Genomic DNA, 8,461 nt, shown 5'->3' on the forward strand with positions numbered 1-8,461 from the left:
CCAGCAGCCCAGTAAGTGTGCAAAGAAACACTAGAGCTCCCTTTGTTAAATTTGCAAGGATTATCTCTAAACATATACCTACTCCTTTCCCAGTCTGGGAAGGAAAGAAGGGAGAAAGAGAAAAAAGAGAGAAAGTAAAAGAGGCATTCTCCTGAGCACCTAGGTCCCCCTGTGAGCTCTATTACCCATGAAACCTGCAGTAGGTTCTCTGACATTGTCATAGGCTGTAATGGGCCAGGAAGGAAAACAAGGAAAATACTAATGTATAGTATATTCTCTGTGAGATGATGATGAAGGCCCCTGAAGACTTTTCATTCTGATGAGGTAATTGTTTCCAGGTTCCCTGGCCTGGGGAACCAGGCCCTGACTATTTTAGGGCTAACAGGGCCTTCCCTCAGAACACTTCTGCCAGATTGTTTTGGTTACCTTCCCAGTTGCACCCCATCCAGCCAGGCCCCTTCAGGGGCATACATCACTCTGCCTCTCTACTTGGGGAGCCAAGTATGTCACCTTTCCATTCAGAATTGCTTTCCAGGGCCACCTAATTAACACCAAGGGGAATTACAAGGGGAAAAGCACCTGAATTAGGTAATAGGCTACCACTTCTCTCCCGATACTTTGCAGTAAGTTAAGACCGGGACCTGAGGGACCTTGTTCCCTGCTGACTCATTGCATAGTGATTTTAGTCTGTGGTTTATGAAATGTTATTTTGAAAAGAAAAACTACCCACTAACCTAGTAGAGGCAAAGTAAAGGACACTGGTTGGAGCCCTCCAAAAATCAGCAGGCTGATGGAGGGATGTGAGCAGCAACATGGGGAAGGAAAGCATTGTTTTTTGAGTCTTTTCACCCTCTAAAACCCAGAGATGACCCTGGTTGGTTTCTACAAAGTAGCTTGAAACCCCCTAAATCACCAAGATTAAGGAAATGAGCAACAGAAAGGGGGAAAAAAATCAGTGATTTCCTTGAGCTGTTTCTCTTTCTTGAAAGAGAGGGAAAAAAAGGAATAAAAAGAGGGAGAAGGAAAGAAAAAAAAGGAAGATAGAAGGAAAGAAAGGAAGGAAGGAGAGAGAAAAATGAGAGGAAGGAAAGGAGAAAAGGAAAGAAAGAGGAAAGAAGAAGGGTAAAAAGGAAGGAAGAAACAGAAAACAAACCCCGTAAAAGGTTTTTCTGCTAGGTTGCATAGCAGTTAACAAGGGCTCCCATGCCCATGGGTGTGTTCTGTTCTAGAGATGAAACATGACCAGGCTAGCTTCCTGAATATTTGTATACAAAGAGTGTGACTTCAGCAAGGATGCCATTTCAGAGGGACAGATTGAGACTTAAAGTCACAAGTACTTTGTGAAAATTCCAAATGCATTTACAAAAATGTCACCCCTCATGGGGAGTTGCAGATGTATGTGACATATTTGTTTGTGAATTTATTGATGGATCTTTCATCACCTGCCCTCTGTAGCTGGTAAAAAGATGGGCAGCTAGTGTATCTTGATGATTGCTTCATTTCCATCTTTGCTGTCTGTTTTATGAAACTTTATACTACCAAGACTGTGTTGTATCCATTTAAATTAATTTTTTTCTCTCCCTCCCCCCATATAAATAAGACAATTTGTGGCCAGGGGACTGTCATTGTAGCATTTTTAAAGAATTACACTGCTATCTTTTGTTTTGCTTCACTCGTATTTCCCAAGATTTTTCTTTTCCTATTTCCTCCCCCATTCCAGAGAACCATCCCTTAAAACAAAAAATGAAAAGGGGGAAAATAGTTCAGCAAAACTAACCAGTATACCAACCCAAACTTTTGTCCTATGCAGAGTCCCACATCCATATCCTTCCCTCTTCCATCCCCTCCCCCACAATGAAGGAAGGAATGTATCCACATAACTCTTCGTGCGGGCCAAGCTTAGTTGTCACCATTTCTTAGGCTGCTGTTCTTTCCATTTATGCTGTTGTAGTCAAAGTGTAACATTATTTTCCTGATTCTACTTTATGTGTCACCCATTCGTGTAAGTCTTCTAATGTTTCTCTGAAATCTTCATATACGTGTCTTGTAGTTCAGTGATATTCCATTACATCATTGTTGAGCCATTCCTTCAATTGGTGACCATCTACTTTGTTTCTCCTTTGCTATTGTGAAAAGCTCTTAGCGTGGCAACTTTTGTTGCTCAGTCTCTACAAGCATATGCTTTCTTGTCTCATCAGTTCACATTAAGTGGCCACTTTAAATCTAAATCAGACTGTGCTTTGTATCTATTCAGATGTATTCTCAAGTATCCTATCTTCTCTCTGAGAGGAATGTGGGAGGCAGAAATGTTACTTGCTGATCAGGTTGTTTTAATGGGGAATTTGTTTTGCTCTGTGTGTGTGTGTGTGTGTTTCTTTTGATTTTTAATGATTTAAGAATCAAATTTATGGGACTTTCTACTTAGATGTTAATTAATCTCCCGGAGTGTAGGGAATTTAAATTCCCCCACCAATGCAAACTAAATTAACACTTACTAAAGGTGGCAGTTTCTAGCCCACCTGGTAATGAAAAAGTTGGGCAGCCCTGTGGAAAGCATGACTCCAAGTGTCAGAATGTTTAAGGGGGAGGAGTGAAAGAATTCTTTTTTTTTTTTTATTTTGTTCTTTGGATATTTTTTTATTTTTTTAAATAATTTATTTGTTTTTAGTTTTCAACATTCACTTCCATAAGATTTTGAGTTTTAAATTTTCTCCCCCACTCTCTCTCCTTCCCCTTCCACAAGATGGTGTGAAATCTGATATAGGCTCTACTTACACATTCATATTAAGCATATTTTCACATTAGTCATGATGTAAAGAAGAATTAGAACTGATAGGAGGAACCACAGTAACGAAGCAATAAAACAAAACAACGAAAGAAAAGGAGAGCAAATAGCATGCTTCCATATGCATTCAGACTCCATAGTTCTTTCTTTGCATGTGGATAGCATTTTCCATCTTGAGTCTTTTGGAGTTGTCTTAGATCCTTGCACTGCTGAGAAGAGCCAAGTCAATCCAAGTCAGTCATCGCACAGTGTGGCTGTTACCGTGTATACTGTTATCCTAGTTCTGCTCATTTCACTGAGCATCAGTTCGTATAAATCTTTCCAAGTTTTTCTGAAATCTGCCTGGAAGAGTCTGTGAATTCTAAGGCAGCATAGGACAATGGGAAAAGCACTGGTTCTGGAGTCTAGACCCTGTATTCAAATTAATTCCAACATATGGTACCGAGGAAAGTGTTTTGGATTTTACAGTGATATGATTTAGGTTTGAATCCTGGCTTAGCCATTCCTAGCTGTGTGACTTTGAACAGTTTACTTAATGCCTAATTCCTCATCTGTAAAATGAGAGGGTTAAATTAAATGCCCTCTAAGGTCACTTCCATCTCCAAATCTGTGATTCCATGAATCTGCCTCAGATGCTTACAACCTGTGGCATATTAGGCAAATCACACAAGCCCTTTCCTGGTCTCATTTTCCTCACCTATAAATTAGGGGGAGGGAGATTTGGACTCAGATGGTCCTATGATGTAGGCCTGGAGTTACATCTAACAGAAAGGCCTTGAAGGCTGTGATTTGATCCTCAAGCCCAGCCAGGAGAGTGGGTCACACCTAAGTAAGCCTTGGTTTGCCAGCCCTTGATCAGTTTTTTCATGGAATGTGATTACAGTATCTGAGAGGCAGAGCACATGCCAAGCTCTCTCTCAAGCCAGGACTATAATTATAATAGCTAATGTATGTGTATACACATATGTATATAAATATAGATGATATATATACACATGTGTAAGTATACATTTACATAGAGATATATAATAAACATCTTTCTTGGTGTGGGTGGGTGTGTGGGTGGGTGTGCGTGTACACGTGAGTGTGTGTGTGTAGGGAGCTTGGTGGCATGGTAAAGAGGGTGCCGGGTGTGAAGTCCAAAAGACTCATCTTCCTGAGTTCAAATCTCACCTCAGACACTCACTAGCTGTGTGACCCTGGGCAAGTCACATTACCCTGTTTGTCTCAGTTTCCTCATCTGTAAAATGAGTTGGAGAAGGAAATGGCAAGCCATTCCAGTATCTTTGCCAAGAAAACCCTTGGTGGGATCACATAGAGTTGGATACAACTGAACAACAACATATCTTTCTTTATACATGTATGTGTATATATGTTTACATACATATAGTGCTTTAAGGAGCTACACATATATCATTTGATCTACACAACAACCTGGAAAAATAGGTGCTATTAGTATCATGAGAATGCGAAATGTTGAAATTGAGGCAGAGCGATTAAGTGTCTTGCCCTTCTAGCTCTAAATCTATGATCTAAGCTAGCTTCCTTTTCCAATGGGTCTTTTAACTGAAAGGGAAAAAAGGGCTTTTGGAAAGGAATGCTAGAATTAATCCTTCCTATGTTTTAGCCAAAGGACTCAACTTCCAGACATTTACCTTTCTTTGTATTCTAACTGCTTATTTTACTTAGGTTCCTATGTTTGGGGACATTTGGGGGGAAGAAAAACAAATATCCTATGAAGAATCATTGGGTGTTACTTCTGTAGTGGGAATGAAAAATTCAAACAAGTATCTATTAAATGCTCAGTCTTGTGCTTTACCTTTCTGGAACTCGCTTTCCTCACCTGTAAAATTTGTCTTTGCACTGAGTATATAAAGATTTAAAAAAAAAAAAAAAGGAGGAAATAGTTCCCGCCCTCCAGGTACTATGAGGACAGTAGGTTATATGCACAACATTAAGGAGTCCCACAGTATGAGTTAAATGTCCTAATCATCTTGCTTTCCTTCTTTTTCTCCTTCAGACCCTCAAACTGACACAAGATCTAAAGAGGAGGAAATAAAAAACCCTTTGCCAAATCTGCTCTCAGCAAGTGGACAGTGACACCGTTTACAGCTTAATGACCTTTGTGAATCAATCCTGCATCATTCTCCTAATCAAGCTGAGACTGTTAATGGCCCCTCATCCCCCCCAGCAAAGTTCCTATTAAACTTAAGAACGTATGCAAAATCTTCCCTGTACAGGATGATGGAGCACTTTCCGTGGACACAGCACCCAACGCCTCTGCGCCATCTTGTCAAGACACACTGTGTACCCTCTAACAGTAGTTTCCTGCCAATGATCACGTGGTGTTATAGTATAGCAATGGTTTATGGGCTATTTTAAGTTTTGGTTTTATGTTTGTTTTCTTTTCTCACTCCTGTGCCCATGCAGTAGTTTTTGTTGTTGTTGTTTTTTATTCTTTCTGTTGACTAGATTCACCTACTCTTTCTTTCCCTGGCAAGTTGAAAACTTGGGAAGGAAGCAAACACTTGCCAGTTAGGTTACTGCTTCAGGAGTCCCAGACATTGGATCCCTCTGATGCTATAGACTGAAAGAGCATATTCTTTCATGTTTTGTCTAATAGAAAACTATTCTCTTCTTAGAAACCTAACAATGGCACAATCATTTTCCAAAAACAGGACATAGCACAGGAGAAATGAAGAACAGTGCATCCTATGCAGTGTTTTGTTTTGCTTTTTGAAATTCTGAACGAGAAGATTCTTTGGAGGGTCTACCAAAGAGACCCAGAAGCTGATTTGCTATTGTCTAAATCAGGATGGCCTGTGGTTTTTATGGATTGATCCCATTCAATGTAGTGGACCATCTACTTATTGATTGAAACAGCTATTTTCAGGAGAGAAATAAGCTAAGATGCCCATTCATTGCCAAATGCCACTTAGAAATTTCCCCCCCCCCTTTTTTTTTGGAGGAAAGCAGGGGGAAAAGTAGTTCTGCTCTGAATTGAAAGTGAGATGAGGTTTTCTCAAGTATATGTCAGGCCTACAGTAGATAACCTATGTGAAAAGTGCAGACCAGACTGATGGGGGAGTTTGGGTCTTTCATATTTCTTTGAATACCTTTCCTTGATTATTTTCCACCTCAATGTGTAATCAGATCTCCCAGAACTGTAGAAGGGAGAGAGACAATACCCCACAAGCTGATTTTTTGATATGATCTTGGATTATATTTGAACAAATGAAACAGAAATGAAAGGCCATTTTAAACTTTTTGTTTTATTTTTCAGGCTTTTCCAGATTTTGGTGGTTTTTTCTTTTTTTTTTTAAAGTTAATGGTGCTGTATAGGTGCTTTCTGTTTAACCTGGAAAGTGTGAGTCTTTTTGTTAGTTTCTTTGGTAGGGAGTTGAGTTGGGTGTTCCATTGGTACAGGGAGAATCTGGTATGAAGAAGCTCCAGTTACTCTAGCATTGGATCACTTGTCCAACATGCTCTTTGAAGACTTGGTTTTTTTTTTTTTCCCCACTTTGGATAAAATCATTATGCATATAAATGTATAAATATATTTTATTATGTAGAATACAGAAATGAATAATTATGCATGGGTGGTAAGAATACAAACCTGTATTCCATCCCAAAGTTTCAGTGCAAAAGTTCTCACTGATAGCAGTCCCATGCAGCTACCTTCCATGACACATGAAACACACACGTGCACTTGCCACCATCTGTCGAGCCCCTTTTTTGTTCCTTTACGTTATCTTGGGGGCTGATGTTGGTAGAAATTATACCTGGTGTGTTGGGCATTCCATTTGGTCTCTTAATGCCCCGTCTCACCCCAACCCTGCCATGCCTGTATTGTCCTTTTTGAGTGATGACCCTGTTTGTTTCATCACGTTTCACAGAATTTGTATATGCTTGTGTGGTTGTGGTTATGGTAGACCAACATGGACGTACCAATTTTTTGAACAACTTAAGATCTTATCCTTTTCATTGCAAAAGGTAGTAGTAAGTATTCAGATTGGTCAGTTTGTCAGTGGCAGGGACTTGCTTCCTGTATTCCTTTACCATAATGAGAGTTTAAAAATTGTACAAGTAAGACACCTGTCAAATACTGCTTGCTAGTCCTCTCTGAAAAGCAAAAGGACTGCCTGGTCAGGCACTGGTGAAAGAGAAATACCTCTCTCAATCTTCATTCCTCTGTCTGGAAAGGAGAAGCTAGCCAAGTGGGCCAGAGAGGAGGAATGCACTGTTTTGTTATTTGGTCAGATGGCCTAAGTGGAACCAGCTGGTGGTAGGGAGCTGTTAGGCTGTATGAGAGTTCAGGCTGCTCCAGCTAGAGAGCCTAGAGATTGCAGCTCAGCTCCTGAGTTATAAGGAAGTTGTTTCCTCTTTGTTGCTCTAGACCCCAAGAGTTGTTTGGGGGTGGGAGAGGGCAGGAAGTAGATCAGAAAAAGTACTAAAAGTGTTTCAACTGAAAAAAAAAAGTATTGACTTCCCTTCAGTTATATAGTATCTCTTTCATTCTCTACTTTTCCCACATTTGATAGGTTTTAATCAGAAACTATCTTGAGAAATGTTTTGAACCCAGATTAGAATTTAATCTGAGATAGCTGAGTGCAAGAAAGCACGGGATCAGGGAGCTACAGAACTGAACAGGAAGTCTTTTTTCCCCCCCCCTTATTTAATGACTCAGTGAAACAGCAGCTTAAGCATGGGGTGTTCTAAGGGACTGAATCCCTGAGCCATGCAGGAGGGCTGCAAGAGGGACGGGGAAGGCCTGATCCCTTCTGGTTCTGGACCTACAATTGTTACAGTCTTCCCCTTTATCCGCCCACTGGCTTGAAGTCTCCCAGTTCTATACTGTGTCTCCTTCAGGATGGAGCCTTGGGAGCTGAGGCTGAGCTAAAAGGCCAAAGAAGTAAGATCCGTGCTAGAGTTGCAGCCATACCTCTGTTAACCTGAGCTGGGTAGAGGTGCCACTTGTGGCTTTTGTCTCTCCCTACAGATTAGGCTTAAAGGATCATCTGGAAATACTATGACTGACTTCTGTGTCAACAGAACTAAGTTGGAAAGCAAAGGGAGCGAACCCTACTCTCTCTGGCTGTTCTCAGATCTAGGATGCTAAATAGAAAATGCAGTTCCCATAGCTGATCTGATAGCTAGCATCAGCTAACCAAATTGCAGTCCTTCCTAACCCTTCCTTCCCTACCCCCACCCCTTAGGGTAATATGGGAAGGGCTGCCATTTTTTTTTTTTTATAAGGAAACCAGAAGAGTAACTAATGTTTCTAATTAGACATACACTCTGGGGAACTATTCCCCTCTGAGACCCCTGCCCAAACACCTTTTACCAAAGTTAGGAAACAGCTTAATCACAAGCTTTCCCTGTTATGTACTCAAGTGCAGAATATGCATTGCCCTTTTCAGGTTCAGGTATATCTTTAGCTGTGAATGAATCTGAAGTTGTTTTTCTTTTCTTTTTTTTTTTTTCCCCTCATCTACCATAATGTTATTCTTGCTGAAAAAGTCATTTGGTAGATGTGTGTCATTATTTTTTTTTTTTTACTTTAAAAAAATCTCTCCTGTTAATCAGAGGAGGATGTTTGATACAGTACAAAGCAGGCTTTGTGGTATTTTGTGTGTGTGTGTGTGTGTGTGTGTGTGTGTGTGTGTGTGTGTGTGT

The 8,461-nt window shown here is 40.4% G+C and overlaps 1 protein-coding gene across 2 annotated transcripts in view; it reads left to right on the plus strand.

The window, feature by feature from the left end:
- FOXO3 (forkhead box O3) overlaps positions 1 to 8,443 on the plus strand; it is a 162,533-nt gene extending 154,090 nt beyond the window's left edge. For both annotated transcript variants that reach the window (XM_027855550.1, XM_027855558.1), the window contains one exon: positions 4,806 to 8,443. The gene's annotated coding sequence lies outside the window, so the exon portion shown is untranslated. The remainder of the gene's footprint in view (positions 1 to 4,805) is intronic.
- The last annotated feature ends 18 nt before the right edge of the window (positions 8,444 to 8,461 follow it).

The sequence above is a fragment of the Vombatus ursinus genome, unplaced genomic scaffold (genome assembly GCF_900497805.2).
Source record: "Vombatus ursinus unplaced genomic scaffold, bare-nosed wombat genome assembly UNPS02000582.1, whole genome shotgun sequence".
NCBI lineage: Eukaryota > Metazoa > Chordata > Mammalia > Diprotodontia > Vombatidae > Vombatus > Vombatus ursinus.